The sequence below is a fragment of the Apis cerana genome, linkage group LG6, assembly GCF_029169275.1.
Source record: "Apis cerana isolate GH-2021 linkage group LG6, AcerK_1.0, whole genome shotgun sequence".
Taxonomy (NCBI): domain Eukaryota; kingdom Metazoa; phylum Arthropoda; class Insecta; order Hymenoptera; family Apidae; genus Apis; species Apis cerana.
The window spans coordinates 13537091-13558733 of NC_083857.1; the positions used below are offsets into that span (position 1 = coordinate 13537091).

General features: G+C 42.5%; 1 protein-coding gene across 3 annotated transcripts in view; it reads left to right on the top strand.

Annotated features, from left to right (window-relative positions):
* LOC107994100 (uncharacterized) overlaps nt 1-21643 on the top strand; it is a 230508-nt gene that overhangs the window by 25455 nt on the left and 183410 nt on the right. The gene's annotated exons all lie outside the window — the stretch shown is intronic.

Below are 21643 nucleotides of genomic sequence, written 5' to 3' on the forward strand. Positions count from 1 at the left end.
ATCGAGCCAAAATTAATCAGCTCGCAAAACTCAACGAATCCAACAAGTTCAATTCCAAATTCGTTCCTTTTCCTGATCATTATTTTGATTCTCTTCCAAGATTCCTCGAAATTCACCAATTTGACGCGCGACTCGATCTCGTCGCCCGTATCAATCATCTGCATTTGAGGGGCTCGATTTAACGGGAGCCACGAAGATCGATATTCAATTTACAGTTTCGCGACAAAATTGGCGCGCGACACGACCTACCTGCCCTCTCCCCCTCCTTCTCGGAAACGGCCATTCGAGCCGTTCCCCTGAAAAACGCGTGGGCGTCTTGCCCGCCTCGTTAACCCTCTCCTGTCGTCTGCCTCCTCGTTAGCGGCGATGCACGCCGATGATTTAAATATAATACTTGATTCAACGGGCGCAGCCGCGTTAACATTTGTTTCTCTTTCGTTATTATTATTATTATTGTTGTTGTTGTTGTTATTATCATCATCATCGAGTAAATCGTGTCCCGCGAGTCATATTAATGGCGCATAGCTGGGCGAGCAACGATCAATCTCGTTGTCACAATTAAATGCATACGCGCGCGCATAGATCCGAAGAATAATTTATATCCACTCCCGGCTACCCACGTGAGGTGTGCCGAGATCGTGTTCCCTACCCGGGGAGAGGAAGAGAGAATCGAGGCGTTCGGAGAATAATTTTTCCAATGAGTGACCTGTGCTGGAATCGCGACGAAATGCATCTCGATATTTGTTGATCCGTTGTCTTCTCGAGCACTAATCCGAATCGTTCAATGAGAAGAATAGAAAAGTATGGGCTCTCTGTCTTCCTCTCTAATTGGCACACCCTTTCCTCGAGTTTGATTAATGTTTAAAACCTCGACACTGATCCGGCAAATAATTGCCTTCCAGATTAATTGTTTTTTGATGGACCCCGGCCCGGTCGTGTTTTATCCGCCCGCTTTATTTATATCCCCGTAATCGAAAGACAAAATGGCCGCTCCCCTCCCCTTCTATTGTTCCCACAGACGAATAAACATCGTAACGAAGAATCGTAATGAATCGATGATCGATTTATTTCGAGAGAAAGAGAGAGATCCTTTAAAGGCGCAACGTTTTATAATCGCGATTTCTAATCTACGACTCTGATTTACCTCGCGGTAATTTTCACGTATCGATGCCCCCATTTTTCCGCAAGGAATTCTAAGAACCGGGGTTGGGCTTGGTAACTTGGTTCGAGAGTGAATAATTTTCGCAAGGTTAGGTTTAACGAAAAGTCGCCCGATCGATAATACAGTCGATGCCGCGTTTCTCGGTCGGTACTATCGGCGATTGCACGTTCCCTCGATGGAACTTTTACATTTTTCGATCGTTATTGTCAGCAATCGTGTTCAAATCGGGTTTCCAATTTTATCCATCCCTGTCCCAGAGAAGGATTGTAAATCTACTCGTGTAAAGTCTTCGCATTAATTGTTCACAATTTTTCTTACGCTCTTTACATTCCTCTCTCTTTCCCCTCAAGATCAGAACAGGCGTTCATTATTCACCGGCTTGTTCGTGCTCCCTTTCACGAGGGACCCCCGCCTTTTATTTTTCCGGATAATCCATTTACTCGCCTATGCATCTGGTGTTTATCCCCCTCTTCCTTATCGTTATTTCGTTCGTATTTAGATGTAAGTTTCGAGTATATATAACCTTGATTTTGCAAATATACAATTTGTTGTACAATTAACGAGATTGGCTATGTGACAAGGCTGTTCGCTTCAATCTCGCGATTTATTAAGTAAAAAAAAAATATTGAAAAGTGTCGGATGGAAGGACGTGAAGATCGAATTCTTGTTCGATGATCTGAACAAGTAGATTGAAAAAGTAGAACTTTTTCGCTGATAATCGTGTAAATTCGATATCCATCAGCTCGAATTCGTCGTTTCGACGCAGGTGAAGATGGAAATTTTCGTTTGTCACGAGTCTTGATAAACTAAAATTGGTAAAGGAATTTAATCTTGGTTACTTGCAAAACATTTTTCTGATTTATTTATATTCATATTATATCGATTTCCAAAAATTCCTGCAAAGATTGATCTTAAACTTTTCGACGATCGAAACGATAATATAAACGTACGAATATAAATGTTTCGTCGCAAAGATCGATTTAGACGTAAAGAAGAAAGAAAGAAAGAAAGAAAGAAAGAAATATACGGAAGCAGCGGCGAACGGCGAAATATTTTCGTAATAACCGTAATTAGAGATCGCGTCCGTGGTGAAAAGTTGCCGGGAGGCAGGAAAGGAAGAAAAAATTGGTGGCAAAAAGTCATCGTCATTAGCGGTTGGTCACCGGTCGTCGCCTCGATGCCTCGTCACCGCGTCGGCCCCTCTTTCGATCTCTCCTCTGCGACCGGTAAACGGTTACAGTTAATGATTAGTTAATGATTTCCCTCTCTTATTAACCGCGTCTCTCGCTTGCCGTTACGCGTGTCGCGGAGAGGCAGCAGCCACTCCATGAAATTATAATTGACATCGTGTAACGTGAATTTAAGCGGCAATTAAGGCGAACGAGCGGAGGATACTACCTCCCCTCGAAAAATTTCCAAACTCTACGCAACCGTTGAATCCGTTAATTGGAGAATTTTCGAATCCAGCTTGTTCCATTTATCGTAAACCTCGTCCACTGTGAAAATCAAATTCGTAAAGAAACCGTTCGCGCGGCCGAGAGAGGGGCAGAGAGAGGGGATGTTGGTTCGAATACGAGAAAGGTAAAAGTAGAAACGAAAGTAATTAGCGTTTCGAAAAGTTTGGGAGGATCGTCGTGTCGTGGTTGCAGGCGGAAGCTAATCGCGCCTGGCGTTTAATTAGATCGTTTGCACCCGCGTATCAAACTTGCCCTGTCCTCGCGATACGGATCAGCCTTAATTCACCGCCTCTCCCTCCGTTAATCCCGCTTCTCTCTCTCTGTGTGTGTGTGTACTTGCTTACTTACTTATTTACTTACTTACTCGTGTCTATATTTAGCTCGAGCTTGATTCCGAGTTTCTTTTTCTTTTTAATTTCTTTTTAAATTGAACGCACGCTCGTTTTTCTAATCTCGAATTATTTAATCTCGATTATTAAAAATTGATAAACAATTTTTCATTTTCATCTATCCTTTTACGACGACAAATGTGAAAAAGATATTTAGGCGTGTTCATCTTAATTAAACTTTGCGAATACGAGAACCTCCGATAACGAAATCCAGGTTTTCTCGGGTCGTAAAAACGACGGCTTTCCGCCAGGGGAGCCTCGCAAACGGCGACGACGACAGTCTCTGCCTTATTAGTTATTCGACCGGTTGCCGACAAAAAAAGAAAAGAAGCCAATAATTTCAGCTCGCGCCTTAACGACGACGAGTAACCACTCGAGCAGCACAAAAAGCACAATCTATCAAATTGTCACTGCCCTTTCTATCCGACTTTGCCTGCCTCCTCCCGACAATCTGTGGTACCGTAAATCGGACGAGTTCCGGTATATTTCAATCCTCCAAGCTTCGATTCGAATCATCCTTGGAATTAACCCAATTAGAGCCGATCCCGGTTTCATAGCTGGAACCGTCACGCCGTTTTCGATTTCCCTTCTTAACGAACTTAACAATTGCTGCCCCAGTGGTTCTCACCGATGTGACTCGCTTAAATAAATTGGTCATGAGTTATTCCTAAGGTTAACTAATGCTTCGAATACTGGAATCTTTAAATTTATAGGAAATCGTTAGCTCGTTCGTTCATTCGTTCATCGCTCGTTCCCTGAAATGTTCGAATCGAGAAACGGCGCGGTTCAACGTCCTTCGAGAAGACGATCAACGAACGTCTTCGTTCGAACGACGAAGTAATCTCTCGCCGATCTCTCGTCGTCCTCTTTTCTTCGCCGGCATCGCAACGCTAATAAGTCATTCGGTGGTCGCGCGTTGGATGTCGCCGCTTCGCGAACAAGTCCCTTTTCACGAGACTCTATGAAACGATGTTTTCATCGCGCGGTTCAATTAACGTTCGGCTCGTTAGTTGTGTTTCTGAGAAGGGGATACGTACGAAAAGAAAAAGGGAGAAGAGGAAGGACATTGTGCATTTTTCCCTCGAGATTTCCGTCAAGTACATCCTTCGATTCGATCAAATCCTCGTCGCCTCCTCAGCGCGCGAATTTCTGATTAATTTATGCATTTATACGAATCACGTGCCTTTCACTCAACGATCAATTTAAAATGAATCGTAAGCAAATCAACGTTTTTAATCTTGCACGACACTGCGAGTAATGACTTATCCGCAAATTCGACAGGATCTCTTCGTTCATCCTTCTCCCTCCCTCTCTCTCCCCCGTATTATTAACGGTGTCACGTACGGGCGTACACACCGTCTCATCATGGACAGTAACCCAAGGCGCAGAGAGTGGCAGATCGGCGAGATTCTGCCCCCCTTTCCCGCTGATAAGGACGCGATGCACACACCCTGCCCCCTCCTCTCTTCGAAATTACGGGGCTACGCAAGAAATTTAATAAATGCCGAATTAAGCCGCGAAGGATGGGAATAACAGCCAGTCGGCCAGGACCCGCCCCCCGTCTTCTCTTCTCGCCCGAAACCGCCGGGTCGCAGCCAGGGGTCCCGTTCAATTACGCAATGGGCCTTCCCCTTCTCCCCGTGTCTTATTATTATTAACCTCGATCCAACCGATACCAGAAAACGTTATTAGTTAAATGCGCATGGGGGAGGGAGGGTGCATAAACATGGCCGCGCGTGACCGCCATGCCAACCCGCTTCGACACGCGCGGTGCGTTTTCCAAGTATTCGGACGAAAACCCTAGGATCTGAGTTTAGCCGTTTAAGCGGTTCCAGAGTTGAAAGAAAATGAGGAATAAATGCCGCGGCGGATTTTCGTCTCTTAGGATTATCACGGAGAGGAACGCGGAAGATGGTCGCGTCGCTTCTTTTAAGGATAAAATTATATCGAATTGTTCCAACTGTGCCCAGCCAAATGGCTCTCGACTTTACGTCCCGTTAGAAATTTTATTATTCACCCTCGTATTAATTAAAAGGAACTGGGAATTCCGATATCACGGAAGAATCCCAAGATTATAATCCTCTGCTGATATTTTGCGAAGGGTAACGAGGTATAAATTGCTTGGCTCGATTCAAAGACAAGTAATGACCGTTGTGGACGAAGTTGAGAGGGAGAAAGAGGATGAAAATATGAAGTTGGAAGGAAGAGGGAGGGGGGGGAAGGTTCGGTTGCAATAGAGAAGGAACGAGGGAACATCTGCGCCCTTAATTATTTTACAGATTTAGTAGATCGTTATGGCTTGTAAAATTACTGCCAATTTCACGGCCCTAAACTTATTTTATCCGCGCGTTAGCTGCCTATCGGTGCATCGCCGCAAAAGCTTTTCGAAGGATATTGGGCATTATTCTTGGCCAAATTAATGGCCCCTTTGTTTATGACTGCATCGGCACCGGACACGCAACGATTCCGTCGCGAATTCTCCTAAATATCCCCGATAATAATGCGATTCCCTCTTGCTTCTTCTCTTTTTCTCGAGCCCGATCTGTCTTGGATAACATCGAACTCTCTCTCTCTTTGTCTCGTTTCTTTTTCTTTTCAAAATCGCGCAACTCGCTCGTTGCCTTTTAATTTTCTTCGCGTTCACATTTTCTCTACCATTTTTTTTCTTCTCTGGATATTGGACCATTACGCGTTCGTTGTTACTTTTTTATTCGCGTGATGAATAATGATACGTCGCGTGTTAAACCTGTTATCTCGTGGCTGAATTAGCGTTTTCCATTTTTCCAACTGCGGAGTGGAGATAAAAATATGGGAATTCGAATCTAAACTTTTTTTCTCTCTCTCTATATATATATTATATAGCGAAACAAAGAGCACTAGGTGTGTTTGTGCAAAAATTTTTTCACCGCTTGGATTGGATGTGAAGCTCGATTTTTAGGTCACGATAAATTGAAACGTTTATATATATATATATTTTTTTTTTCTGTACGCTCGCGTGTATTATTCAAGTGCGGCGCGCAAAATTTATCGGGTTTCGATATTTCCACGACGGAATAAAGTTTCTCGTAGAGAGTTCAATTGATCCTTTTTTCCCCCATAATATTTATTATTCGAAATAGATCGTCGCATTACTTCATTCCTCGAATCGAATATTCTCCATACCATATTTCCATTCCTTACACTTTTTATTATATTCATAATTCGTTGCAATTCTTGCAATCCTCGTCAAAGATTCGATTCGTACAACACCAATTCTCCAATTCCCTCGTTCGATTGATTTACAAAGACAATCGAACATTCGCGGTTGTCGCGTTTTAAAAAATCGGATGTAAAAAAAAAAGATTTCCCCAATTTCCCAATTTACCGACCACCGATAATGTCGAAAAAGCGCAGTTTTCGGAACACACGGCCGAAATTAAAATTCACGTGCGCGCGTCCGGGATCGCAGGCGATGGATCTCGTAAATCGAAATCGGAAAGCCGCGGTCGAAGAGTGGATCCAGGCGCGACTACCGGATGCCCGGAGCCCGGCCACCGATCACTGTAATTTAATAAATTACCAGAGCTGCCGTCCCCGGGGGCAAACTGTAGCATAATCGTTCATTAGTAGGTCGTGACTCGTGGCCCGTTGTGCACGGATATATTTCTTGGCTGCATCGATGATATCCTCCTATCGATGGGACATCTCTGATTCCGCTGATTCCTCCAAAAATCTCGAGTCGAGCTTCAACCGTGATATTTTCATTCCAACATTTTTCTTTTTCTTTTACTGCTGCATGAATTATTCGTGAACTCAACGATCGAAGGATTAATTTAATTTCCTTTTTTTATGCGGATAAAATATGATACGGGTTGCATCGTAATTGTAATTTATAAATTACGAGTCGAAAATAGTTTATAATGTTTATTCGGTCGAGAGTCTAATTCTTTTTAAGAAAATCGATGAAATATCCAAGTTTCTGAAAAGAAGAATAACGAATCGTTCCTTTTACGATTATCACAGCTCGTAATTCTATTCAAAGATGGCTTCCATTTTCAAATTCTTACGCTTCTCGAGAAAAAGTACTACACAAGAAACAGGTTGCCGTTTATTCTGAAAATTCTGAGAGCGCGACGAGGAACAAGAGCAATTCTCCTCCTCGATGAAACGAGCAAAACGCAACTGTTACCTGGTGGACGAGTCATCGCATCCTCCTCATTATCGCCACCTCGCCCCACCGATCCGGAAACGTTCGATTTGTCCAGCAGGCTGAGATTATCCTCCATAAAGCTAACTCTTAGTCCCTTACGATGCAAGAAGCGGCAAAAATAACCGCTGTTAATAATTCTCTCGATTCTCGCCTGTCATCCTCCATTTTTCTCCATCTCATCCGCTTCCGCCGAATTCGATTCTTTTTTTTTCTCTCTTTCCCCCCAACCTTCGTCGTCCATTTTTATCCCGGTTAATATCTCAAGAAAAGTTTAATCTTCCACTTAATTAATCGTTTTTCGCATATATACACATATCTGGAATACATTTTATTTACACGACAACTCAAAGTATCGATAAACGAGAGAATTTTCCTCCTCGAAACTTTTATCCCCCAACTCGATAAAAGAAGAAAAATAGAAATTCGCGCATTCCTGTTGAATCAACGCACGCGATTTTTCCATCGGCTCCTGCCTTAATCGTATCGAGAAACTCGCATTGGAGAGGGGGATAAAGAGAAAGGGAGAAAGAGATAAAGGGCTTTGTTACCACCCTTGATTTATTTCGCCCGGTCGTCCAATTTTCCGTCCGCGGGAATAAAATGTTTCCGCCCTCTTTTATAGAAATAGATTTCGCCGCGTTTAATACGCGTCGAGGGCCTCCTCCTCCCCCTCCATCTCCTCCTCCTCCCACGGTCCACCACGGCTCCACGGGGATTGATTTGTTTCCGAAAATTGAGCACGGTAAACAAGGGACGAGGGGGGTGGAGGTGTAAAAATCCGTGGTAGACGCGTTTTTCCGTGGAAAAATGTTTTTTCGCGTCCGGGACCAGGGCTCGTCGATGGTCGGGAACGGTTGTAACGGAGGCTGGCTGGGGAGGAGGGGGGACAGGGATTTAGAGAAGTCTCGGGGGGGTTGCACGCGCGGTGTTTGGGTTCTCGCGTGTTTGCCGGCTGGATTTGATTGGGCGGTATGGTTTTTCGATTTTGCGGGGAGGAGGCGAGATGTTTGAGGTTGAGATCGCGTATCGATCTCGAAATTCCAGCCTGTTTTGTTTATTTTCGAACATGGCCTTTTTCCTTTCGATCTCGCTTGCTTGGCTCAACAATCAATTAAGCCTGTTTCGTGCGTAGCGTTCTGACGTATCAATATTTTAATACGTCTTGGATGATTGTTGATTACTCAAATTATATGTACTATGCGGTTGCCATCCCGCAAGAGGAGTTGTTTCCTTCAGGTGTTGAACAATAATTAACTCATCGAATTAATTTATAAAAGCCTTCTCAACGGTGTAAAACAATGATAGTTAACCTCAAGTATACCAATCGTTTACAGAAAAGGAAAAATAAAACTCCGACATTTTAATAAACTTTTCTCAACCAATCACTTTTCCAACTCGTGCGATACTCGGCCGATTTGGCTCGATTCGCGGTGGCTTTTGGCTCGCAGAGGAGGCAGCCCTGGGCGAACACGCGCGAAAAGGATCGCGGTCGGCCGAGAAAATTACACAGTTTCGTTGCGCTTTCGAGGCCAACACACTGCTCGATCGAGAGTCAACGATTATCGCACAGCTTCTTGTAAAAGCAGAAATGGTTTATTGCAAAAATAATTTAGAATGTAAAACTTTAAACTTTCTCGTGCAAGAGTGAGATTCGTTGAATCCTCGTTAAAATTTCTGCCCTGATTCGAAAAGAAAAATGGAAGAGTTATGTGAGTAGCAGAAATTTTCGTCCAAATTACATTCTAAGTAATATTTTTAATTTTCGTATTACGGTTTTATAACAATTCCTTCCTCAAGGTTAGACACGCCATCTTTCACCATCGTGCTCGAAATGAGAAATTTTACATTGTTTGCATCGCGTAGAATGAAACATAAATTTTCCAAAGGGAGGAAGAATCGAGAGGAAATAAAAGGGGTAATCATTGACATCGAGTTTTATTTATTCGAGTCTCGGAGTTTTCGAGAAGGAAAGGATCGAGTTGGAGGGTCTCGATCGACCCTCGATATCGTATCTCTTCTGCTCCTTCCGAGGAATTTAAAAGGATTTCCATCGGGTATCGATGATACTCGAGGAGGCGAGGGGCGGGAGTTTGTAAACTTTTATCGAGCTATCGAAACGTTTGCGCTTTCGAGACACTCCAACTCGTGTGGAAACTTAAGCTTGAATATCGACGGGGGACCCTGTCTCCTTTTCTCCTCCTTCTTCTCCTCTTTTAAATGTATATATATAAGAAGAATAAAATGATATATTGATTCGTAAATTAATTTTTTCTGATAAAATACAAAAGATTTAAATTATAATTAAATATATTTGACTCGAAGTGGAATTAGTAATTAATAATTGTAATTTATTTTAACAGAAATTGTAAAGTTTAATAAAAAACCCAAGCGATTAAACGTTGAATCATTAAAATTAAATAATATGGCGGCTTTTTATATCTAATTAGAGAAACTTGTCTATTAATTTGATGATCCACGATAAGAGATGCTTTGTATTTATGCATCGTTGTTTTAACTGGCTCGGATAAATTTGAGTTGGGAATATTTTATAAAATAATAATTCAAATCGAAATACTCAAGTATACTTAAGATTTGAGACGAGTTTCAATAAGTTTAATTTATTCTCGACGGAGGGGCAGCTGTCCAAACTTTTTATTTCACGAATTATATTTTCACAACGATTTCAAGTGAGATCGCACTATAAGATCGAACAATTGTTATTAATTTCGCTCATAATATGCATAATTCTGTTCGTAAAAATATATATTCCATGCTGTTAATTATATAAGTGTGTGCTCTAACTATTGATCGATTAGCTCCATTAATTTTCGCTCGATAAGGAATTAAAAATCGATATAAAAAATTTCTCGCATAAAATTATACTCGCGCTATACTGAAAAAGAAGAGAGAGGAAAATTTCCAAGAACTAATTGGCACATTTCTCTCGAGGTTGAAAAACTCGGTTTGGCTCAGCCGATGATTCGAGAATTACGCTCATTGGTTATCCAGTTATGCGATCGCGAGTTTCCCCGTTGATAATTCCTTAAATATCAATTATCGTGGATTCCCCGGAGTCGAGACGCCGCACGACTTCCGTGCAACGCGGCCTCTAATTGGCCGCCTCTCTTAACGAAACTGCTCTTCTTCTCCCTGGCGAGATCTCGAGAAAAATAGAAAATAAAAACGAAAAAACGAAAAGCGCGAATAAAGTTGCCACTTTTCGGATTTAACCCAGTTTAATGTTGGGAGAATGTCGGGCATCCGATTGGATCACTCGACGCCCGGGAAAATTCGTCCAAGATATTTCCTCGCCGCTCGATCGACGAGAACGCCACGTGTTGTTCCGAGATAATTCGATTTCGTTCGTTCGAGTATATTTCTTATCTTCGGTGCGGCTCGATTCAAGAAAAAATCTTCTTTTTCCAACTTTCTGTTTAAGCTAGAAATAGAACCACCAAACTCTTCCAATTCTCTCGAAGACGATAGAGCGTCGATCGTAATCGATAATAAAATCGGTCAGGGGACAATCTTCGAACGAGAAACACAATTATTGATTTCGAGATGATACGATTAAAAAAAAAAACTCTTCATTTTTCAACTTTCTCTTTAAGCTAGAAATAGAATCACAAAATTCTTCCAATTCTCTTCGTAATTTTCTTAAAGTAAAAGTAAAATCACAAAATTCTTCCAATTCTCTTCGTAATTTTCTTAAAGTAAAAGTAAAATCACAAAATTCTTCCAATTCTCTTCGTAATTTTCTTAAAGTAAAAGTAAAATCACAAAATTCTTCCAATTCTCTCGAAGACAATAAAGCGTCGATCGCAATTTCTTTGAAGCAAAAGTAAAATCACAAAATTCTTCCAATTCTCTCGAAGACAATAAAGCGTCGATCGCAATTTCTTTGAAGCAAAAGTAAAATCACAAAATTCTTCCAATTTTCTCTGCAAGAAGAATCGCTGCAAGCGTCAATCGCAATACGATATCGATAAGATCGGCCAGGTGACATCTATCTTCGAACGAGATTGGACAACAAGGATCACTAAATTCTTCCAATTCTCTCGAAGACGATAAAGCGTCAATCATAATCGATAATAAGATGGGGGACAATTTTCGAATGAAAAACGAGAAACACAATTATTGATTTCGAGATAATATTATTAAAAAAAGATCTTTTTCCAACTTTCTCTTCAAGCTAGAAATAGAATCATCAAACTCTTCCAATTCTCTCGATAGAGTGTTAATCATAATCGATAACAATCGGCCAGGGAACAATCTTCGAACGAGAAACACAATTATTGATTTCGAGATAAAATACGATTAAAAAAAAATCTTTTTCCAACTTTCTCTTTAAAATAGAACGAAAGATTGGACAACAAGGATCACTAAATTCTTCCAATTCTCTCGAAGACGATAAAGCGTCAATCATAATCGATAATAAGATGGGGGACAATTTTCGAATGAAAAACGAGAAACACAATTATTGAATTGAGATAAAATACGATTAAAAAAATTCTTTTTCCAATTTTCTCTTTAAAATAGAACGAAAGATTGGACAACAAGGATCACTAAACTCTTCCAATTCTCTCGAAGACGATAGAGCGTCGATCATAATCGACAATAAGATAATAAGATCGGCAGGACATCTATCTTCGAACGAGCAATTGCAAAAACACAATTACTGATTTCGAGATAATACGATTAATTCTTCTTTTTCCAACTTTCTCCCGAAAACGCGATTTTCGAAAGCTGCTCACTCGACAAACTGACGTTCACCAACGGATAAAAGCGCCCTCCTCTCACCAAACGCACGCTTTCGAATTCTCTCCAAGACAATAAAGAAGAATTCGCCTGCAAGCGAAGCGTCAATCATACAACAATACGTATCGATAAGATCGCCAGAGGGGGCATCCTCTGTCTATCGAATAAGAAAGCTACTCCGCGGATTCAGAATAACAATATATATATATATATATATTTGCGCGTTTGGCGAGAGGGAAGCGCGTGGCCGCCTACGCGGGGCCAGTTTGTCTTTGCGAGGAGGATGCGGCGCAGGTGAGAGTGGAAGGGCGTGGTCCTTCGTATTCGTTAACGCGGTGGGACGCGACCTTTTCCGTGATCGAGCCGTGGGATCGATCCCGTGGTGGATGGAAAACCTAGGCTTTCCGCGCCCTCCTCGTCGATGCGCCTCGCACAATGCCGTCATTGTTCTCCACCTGCGGGCCGCAGCACCGTCACTTGCCGCGCTCTGTCATGGGAACATGCATCCCGGATTTTAAACCACGGTTTCGAACCACCATCTCGATTTTCGGTATTGAAATTCCTTTTTTTTCTTTTTCCCCCTCGGTCGATGCAGTTTCCAGACTCCTCGAGCATCTTTATTTACGAGTGTGAAAAGTATATACGCTTGCTCCTTTTTAAGAAATTACAAAGTTGACGAGGTTGGTTCCGTTATTTATTTTTTATATAATAGAAATCCGATTCGTGAATACGAGTTGGAAATTAATAAATAATTCATTCTCCAGTGAAATATTATTATTCATCCGTTTCGATGGCTACCATGCGTACACTTATACTTTTTACATGATTATTTCTACGATTACTTTTATCGTAAATAGAAGAGGTAGAGATTTGCGAGTAGAAATTAAATTTTCATTTTCCAGTAGCATATTGTTCACTAAAATTATAAAAGTGGAATCTGGTTGGTTGATTCGTCGAGTGGACACGTATGCGATTACTCTTTGGAGAGGTAACGAGTGGTAACCCAAAAGCAGAATGCGCGTGGGAAACGCACGTCTCGTCCGGAGCCGGGACTGGACGCCGAAGGAGCTGGCACAGGAGGAGGCTGGTCGGTTCTGGAGAGTACCGCGGGGCGCTTAACGAGCTCCGTCAAATTCTTTTTTTCCAAGCCCCGACGCAATTAGACTCTGTCCCGTTCGACGAGGGGACGCGCCAAGAGTAATGGCGCCGCGCTAAATTGCGCGTGGCCCTAGCCGTCCGTCCACGATCCTCTCCCCGATGTCGAACCTCGAGCGTAAACCGGCGACCTGTCCTGATCTCCTTCCTTCTTTTCCTTTTCTCCCGCTGACAAATGCCTCGTCCCCCTTCTTCTCGGACCCGTTAACGACGTCGTGTAAATATCGTCACGAACGAATAAAACTTTCGACTTACAGGGACGCGAGATTCATCTCCTCGAATCAAAGTTTTTGATCGAAAATTTCCATAATATGTCAACCGTTTTCGCTATTTCGAACGCCGTATCCTAACCTCTGTCTCTCTCTCTTCCGATTCCGTCATACTTCAACGCCAACCACTCGGAGCTCGCGATTTTTCACGAGCATCAGTCCTCGTTCGCCATAATTCTTTAATTTAATCGCACAGCAAGCGCTGCTCACGGACGCTGCTTAATAGATCATCGGACATTAACCATGGAGACTCAACAGACGGCGGATCGGTCTTTCGTGAAGATTAACGCGGAACGACCGGTAACGACTCCGCGAAGCGTCCTCGCGAGGCGATCATGTTTCATGAGATGACGCCGTTCTACGCTATTTTAATCATCGCCCGAATAACAGAGCGCCTAGTGACCCCCAGAACTCGCTGGAGATCCCCAATAGATTTAGTAATTTCTTTTTTATATTCTGTAAGTTTGATGGCGCTTTCTAAAATTCATTGTATATTCAAATAAGTGTATACCTATCTGAATTCTAGGATTCTAGATTAGATTTTGGCGATACTCGCTATTAAGTAATTTATAATATTGGTAATTTTATTCGTTAACGTGTATTCCTAAGTTTGATTACGCTTTCTAAGATTTATTGGTCTTTGGTACTCACGAGTGCTCTCGAATAAGTATATAGATTTGAATTCTATAGATTGGAGATTTGGTAATATTCGCTAGTAATCTCTAACACATTTGGTAATTTTTAGGATTCATTAAAGTATATTCTCAAAGTTTGATGGCTTTTTAAAATTGGTCTTTGGTACTCTCAAGTGGTCTCAAATAAATTTGAATTCTAGGATTCTAGATTAGAGATTTGGCGATGCTCGCTAGTGATCCCTAATACATCTGGTAATTCCTAGGATTCCCTAAGTTTGCTGCTTTCCAAGACTCATTGGCGCTCACAAATAGCCTCAAATAAGTATATACCTCTGAATTCTACGACTCTGGATCAGAGATTCGGGGATCCCTGATAAATCCAACGACTTTTAATTGCACGTGCGTACATGTGAAATTGAAATATTCGAATAACCTAGATTTTTAATCCCCCCCTCTCCGTATCAAACGTACGTCTTTACCCGTTCCTTTTACCCTTCTTCCGCGGAGTGTCCGTTATAAAAGCAAAGAAAATGGAGGGGAGGGGAAAAAAAGGAAAAAGTGGTCGGCGCAGCCCGACTTTGTTTTATTCCTTCGATCGATCAATCAAGCCACGGCTGACACCTCTCGTGGGAACCATTAACTTAAACACGGTTTAATAGTTCCACTCGCTTTGGAATTTCTCTCTCCGAGAATGTGACGCGCGCGCTACCTTCGAGCGGATGAATTTTGCGCGGAGAAGCAGCCAGAAGCTATAGAATAACATTTCACAGATTTATCATATCGCCGCCTCGTTTCGAGACCGAAGAATTATTGACGCGGCAGCGCCGTGGCGACGGTGTTAATTGTTCTGTAATTAAAACGATACGTCGAACCGAGGCGTCGCGTTTAGCAACGCTTTTGCAACGACCTCGCCGATTCCCCTCCCTTCTCTCGCAAACACAATACTTCTCCTCTATCACTGTCCTGTGCGAGCAAGAAACGGCAGCGATGAGAGAACGAATATCCTCGATACCAAACCCTCACCTTTATCGTTCTGAAAAGCGACGAAATTGGTTAAAATATCCATTCGAATTCTTTTCTTTTACAATGGAAGTGAGTTAAAAACGCAGAATTCCCACCCAGGCTGAATCAATCATCGATATCCTCGATTACTTGCACGATTTTAAATATCCGATTCTCAAGGATCTCCGCAGGAGAAGGAAAGGCATTCCCCTGGAGGGGAAAAGGCGGATCGGAGAATGGATCGAGAGCGCGAAGGAACGGTACCGGCCGGCTTTTAACGAGCGGCCGACCTTAGGTCATTGTTCGACACCGTGGGTGGAAATTAATGCGGCGTTACATTGGCCGATCGGAGAGCCGGGTATATATAATAAGATGTTTAAATACGCGACTTCACACCTGCGCCACCCTACGCGCCGTATATTAGCATTTTTCGCCGTCGAAAACAATGGGGCCTCTATCGTACGACTGCTTCCCCGTTATCACCGCACAGCCGTGAGTCATTTTCCAAGAGATCGGTTATTAAACGGTGAACGCTGTTACACGCCCTCGAGTTACTCGCTGATGCGGAGTTTGTTTTCGAAAAGAGCCGACGACATCTTCCATCTTCGATTAATCTTAATTGACTCGGTTCGAGTACGTATTCGAGCCACCAGATCTCGAAGAAGAGACGATCAGGGGATCTGAAAAAGGAAGGAGACAATCGAGTGTCGTTACCAGCGTCCCTTTTTGGCTGGATACATTATTAGCCAACTTCTGACAGATGATCTTTCAACGCTCGATGAATTATAGATGCGTGTATATATATATATATATGAAGTTTTATCGCGTTTTTGACTGGGTTTTTGTAGGAAAAATTTGAATATCAGATGCTGGAAGCGTGGTTTCCGAATAGATCGGTTAAAGGATACGAGTTGTTTATAGCTCGGCAGATTTTTGACCGAGAAGTTGGTTGTCGGCAGAGACGTGTGTCTTTCCAGATGAAAATGGGTTAATTGGATGGATTCTGTTTTTGATCCGTGATGGAGCAACTAGGTTATGCGTCTACCGATAACACGGACGTTAATTGGTGGTGAAAGTAAAAAGTTAAATAACCTGTGTGCGCCTGCCTCGTATATTATGTACAGCATTAACATTAACAGCGAATGATACAAAATCTGAAATGTGGAAAAAATACCAAGTCTTGGAAATTATACTCTCGCAAAAGAAGAACGAGATTCGTCCCGATTTGAAATTAATTTTATATTCATATTTCTTTCCACAAAAAGAATTGCTCTATTTTTGTACCAATATTCCACAATATTAAAAAAATCGTCGTCAAACAATAAACTTGCAAATAATAGATCCTTAACAAAAATCATCAGAGGAATATCGTTATTTCTCGCATAATGCATTTCGATCATCATATTTACCGATCGATTTTCTCACGTTTTTTTGACGAATCTTCGATCTCTAAAAAGAGAAGAAAAAGAAAAGATTGGACGAATGAAAAATGATCGAGATCGATTTCGATTCGTCGACGTTTAAAGCGTCTCGTGAAGCCAAGATATTAGAAAAATTCTTGGAAAAAGAGCAACTTTCTCTGTTTTCGCGAAACGAATTGAAACTACGATTAGAACTCAGAACCCAAACGTTGAGGATTCGAGAGCAAGAAGAATTTTCCCGCGGAGATAAAAATTGGCCATTTCCATACTTGGTGCATTACCTGCATACCCACGCCTTTAAATAAACTCGTTCGTTGAATTTTCAACATTCCAACACCACCTCCAGCGATGATTTCATTATGAAAAAGAAGAAGAGGAAAAGCAAGGAATAAAATTAAAACCATTCTACCGAATAGTCGAGGAATCGAGTGAGCACGGAAAATATTCTGGAACACAAAACGTCCCGAAAAAGAAGCAGGAAGGAATCGGTGAAACGTTTCAGCGCATCGACGTGCATAATCGCGACACGGGTCTGTAATAAGCGCGCGCATAGAAATCGGCGATGCGATTCCGATCTCTCCGTTTGTTTTATTCCCACCGGGTGAAAATTGTTACCGGAATCGACGACCCGTGGATAAGTTTTTGCTCGGAGTGGAGTGAAGGGAGGAGCCGTTTGGGTGGGAAAAAAAGAAAGAAAATAGAGTTCGAGAGAAGAGATATAAGTTGATTTCGAATTATTAAGATTCTTATGCGCAACGAGCTTGATTTCCCTTCTTACGAAGGAAACGAGAGGTTGAGATAAACAATTCGCGTTTTTTGTATTTCTGCTCGAAATCACAAGCGTTTGGATACGGATAAGTGGGTTGTTCGTCTCGATACGATTTTTAGATCCCAGTCGGCGGCGAGGGCTCGTAGAAATGAAATAATTACAGCCTTGGCCGACGCTATAATTTCCTTTTATTAAGATCCGGCCCGATAGCGCGAAGATAGCAGGTGGTTAAAGCCTTCAACGAGATCAAACGGCGTCAATCTTCTCTCGAGAGGGCCCATTAGAAATCTACATTCGTTCTTGAAATTTCTTATCATCTCAACACCTAAGAGATAGATACTCGCGCGTGATAATAATCATTTCAATCGCAAAAGATGATTTTATGCGCAACGCGTTTCGAGGATCGTTACAATTCACTTGTAATGGAAAAGAAAGTACGATCAATTGATCGAAAAATTGGTCAAAATCTCTCTTCGCTGAACTAAATGTGAAAAATGAAAAAGGAAGATATATATATGTATACAGGCAATTATACGAGCGGCATGAATAAAACTCGGCTTCCCCGTGTTGTTTTAATAAATGCAAAATTTCGGTTGAATATTCATGGCCTTGGCGGGTGGCTCCTTTTGTCGTTTGTGGCCGCCACCTGGAAAAATGGAGAACGGGCCGAAGAAAACATCCCGCTGCTTTGTTTCGTCGAGACCCATCTATTCCGGATCTCTTCTCAAACATCCTTATCCTCCTCCTGTTTCGTAAAAATCTTTATACACCCCAGATGTTTCTCCCCTCTCCCAAAAATTGCTTCTCCATTTCCAACGATGTACATGTTCCTTTTTTCTTAAACATTTTATATGGTTAAAATAAATGGAATGACAGAAATAACGATGTCTAATACCTCCCTCTCTAATAAACCATGTTTATTAATTATCATTAAACGATGGTGCCGTTGAATAATAGCCTCTATTAATCAAGCGTTAATCCATCGCAGCTGGCTGGTGGAAGAAATATATATATATATCTCTCCCGAGTAAGGTCTCCCGTTGGAATCGAGGAGGCTCCGTTCGATACGGATACGAGGATCGCCACGAGTCCGCGGTCGTTACGTGTGATTTTAACTTAATTAATCTTCCGCTTAATGGCCGGCCACGTTAACCGGCCAACGAAAGAGATAAACGGTTAACCGTACACTCGAGCGGGCAGAAATAGTAGCGATCCACCATCGGTAAAAGCTGCACGACGTCCGACTTCGTTCGCGTAGAAGCTTGGGCTGAAATCCTTTCCACGATTGAAAATGAACTCTTTCTGAATTCTTATTTTCAAAAATTGCCTCCACCGAGTCGACGTTATCTTCGTTTAAGTCGCTGCTTCGCTCGAGTCGTGAAACGCGGTCGAAATACCGCGTATGGGGGACGATAACGTGAGCAGGCGTTATAATGCGAGCGAGGAGGAAATATCGCGGGATTATCAGAAATGCGCAGGTGGCGGTCTCCCACACGTGGCGGTCCTCGTCCGTGGCGGATGGAACGGTGGAGGAAAAGAAAAACCGCGATACTGTGATCGCGTGATCACACGTGTGGCATGTTAATACACAATAGAAGAAATTAAGATTAACTCGGCTCGCGAATTTTCACCATTCCCCCGTTTCCAGAGAGACGCCAGTTTCGTTCGGTTCGTGTCGATGATTCTCGCGCGCGCTTGTTTCGAAACTCGTCCGCGCGCGCGAGAGAGAGGGAGAGGGAGAACGAGTGAGCGAGCGAGAAATTGGCCGATAAAAAACGAGTAGCCCGTCCTCCTCCCCTCGTTAATTCGGTAATTAAGATAATTTCCAAGGCAATAGTGGTGGAACCGTTTCTCTCGCCTCGCATGCTCGTTTCGCTCGCTATTATATGCGCTTTTCGCGTGGCGGCGAATATTTTCTACGTTTTTCCCTTCCTATTTTTCTTTCTTTTTTTTGTGGATTTGGTTTCTGTCTGCGATTTCGTTTGTTTTCTTTCGGGCGGATAATTGAAAAGGTTACGTTTACACGCCGTAGTGGTGGATCGGTTTCTTTCGAGAGGAGGAGGTGTGATTATTTTTTTCCCCGCCGCTTCGTTGTTTAAAATTTGGATTCGCGAAATCGATGGGGATCGGGTATAAACATCGCTTATTTATGCGGATTATTATCGCTCGTTACTCGACCAAGATTCGAATCGTCTCGCGATTCGTCCCGGCGATGTGCTAATTCCCTCGATAAATCGTCACCAATCGCTTAATAACTTTTCATCCTTCCTCCTCGAACAACTCAATTTACAAAAAAAGTTCCACATACGGATAAACAGAACCGAAGCAAAACTTGCAGCTCGCCCGCTCTTACTCTACCCGAAAAGAAAAAGGAAGGGGAAAATTCCAAAAATCCATCTCCTGGAACGCTTCGAAGAACATTACTGTTCCAAACAATCGCGATAATGAACGACAGATAAGAGGCGGCGGCTCAATAATAAGTCGAAAGGAGAGAGAGAGAGTCAGTGTCGGTAAACAGAGATTCGTTTAGCGCCGGCAACAGGACACGGCTACCGGTTCGATCAAACAGAAGCAACGACAGAAGCGGCAGCAGCGCGACGCGGCGACAGAGATGGAGGGATAGAGAGAGCGAAAGAGAGAGGAGTTTTTCGGCGCGGCACGTTCGAGGGGAAAAGGAAGGCGGAGGGGGTGGGGGAGAGAGAAACGCGGGCGAAAAAGGCAAAAGCCCAGGAGCCCGGGACACGTTAACGACCGCGCAGGTGCTAATTGCAGTGGCGGCGAGCCAAGGCTCTCGTTTCTGGCTTCGTCGCCGTTCCGAGCTAAACGTTCGCGCAAACAATCCGGGGACCGATACGTCTCCTCGTTCCTATCTAACTGGGAAAACTCTTAACACGTCGTTTCTCTTTTTTTCTTTTGATCGACCGGGGCAAGAATCGAGGGAAGAATTTTTGGCCCCCGACCACCAGGGGGAGTATGAGGAATCCGTTTCTTATGAGGAGGGAAGATCGAGTTCTCGAAAACTCGGAAAGAAACTCGGAAAATTGGGACGATTCTTGATTATTATTGCAAGATTGTTGGATTTCTTTTTTTTTTTTAGTGTTATTATTTTTAGAGTTTGGGTTCAATTGTGATTCCAGCCATCATCGTCGAGTTGATCGAGATAATTATATTTGGAATATTTAGAAGAGGATCATTAGGGAACTATTTTATGGAACTTTCTCTTTTTATATTCGATCAAGTAATCGATATTAAGTCTCGAGTTCAATCAATTGATATATATATATGAAGAAAAAGGAAATTGAACGAAGAAATTGTTTTCCATGTTCGTATAAATACATTTTACATTCGAATTAAAATTCACCACCCTGAATAAAAATAATTTTTATACGATATGGAACAGGGAAAGGGAGAAATTTTTTCCAATAAGCCAAATAACCAATAATATTCTCTTCCGCATTCGTATACAACATCGTAACACTTTTTCCATTTTCATTTACACAATTAAAATTCACCATCCCGAATGAAAATACGATTTTCACGATATATACGGAAGAAGGAAATTGGACGAAGAAATTCCATATTCATATAAACGCGCTCTCCCATTTTCATTTGCACACAATTCAAAATTCGCCAGAATATCAACCTGCGTATCCTCCTTCCTCCCCGATCTCGGACAATCTCTCATTACGAGCAGGACTTTGTTACACAAATAATGAACGGGGCGCGTTTCACACTCGCTTTGTTGCGCATCGACGCCGAGTAGAGTTGGCTGGTCGTCGATTCGAGCGTACCACGCGTGCGAGACGTATGCGTGTCGGGATCCCGGCTGACCGTGATGAAGCGTTCGCGCACCTTCCAAGATGGAGAAAGAGAAATTGCTCGAGATTTGTTGTGCTACGTGCGTATTCAGGATCGTTTGATTGATTCGGGGCCATTTATTCGACCGTTTCGACGAGGATCTCGCGAAAGTAGAATTTTTAACGTGGATATTTTGCAACGATAAGGAATAATTGAATTGTCGCGATCGAATTTATCGCGGAGACTCGAAGCGAAATTTACGTTACGCGTGTACCCGCTTCTCCTTTCACGCCTTATACGAGGAACGACAGCCTCGTAATCCTCCCACACCTCTCTTATTCCTCTTCGACCCTTTCGCTCTTCGCTCCAACCGCCGCTGTCATTTATTCGGGCCCCGCGTCGGGCCCTGCTCTTCCTGGCCCGCGGCTCCGCTCCACGAACCTCCCTTCCCCTGTTTATTAAAACGAATTCGCAAGTTATGAATAAAGGATTTTTCAAAGTTCGACTTTTCATTATATTTTTCACATCCAGGGATATCGAATTTATCGATAAGATACAGAATATTAAAGAATAGAATCGAATGAAAAATTGTTGTACAAAGTTGGATTCTTTTTTTTCGAAAACTTTGACTATAACTTT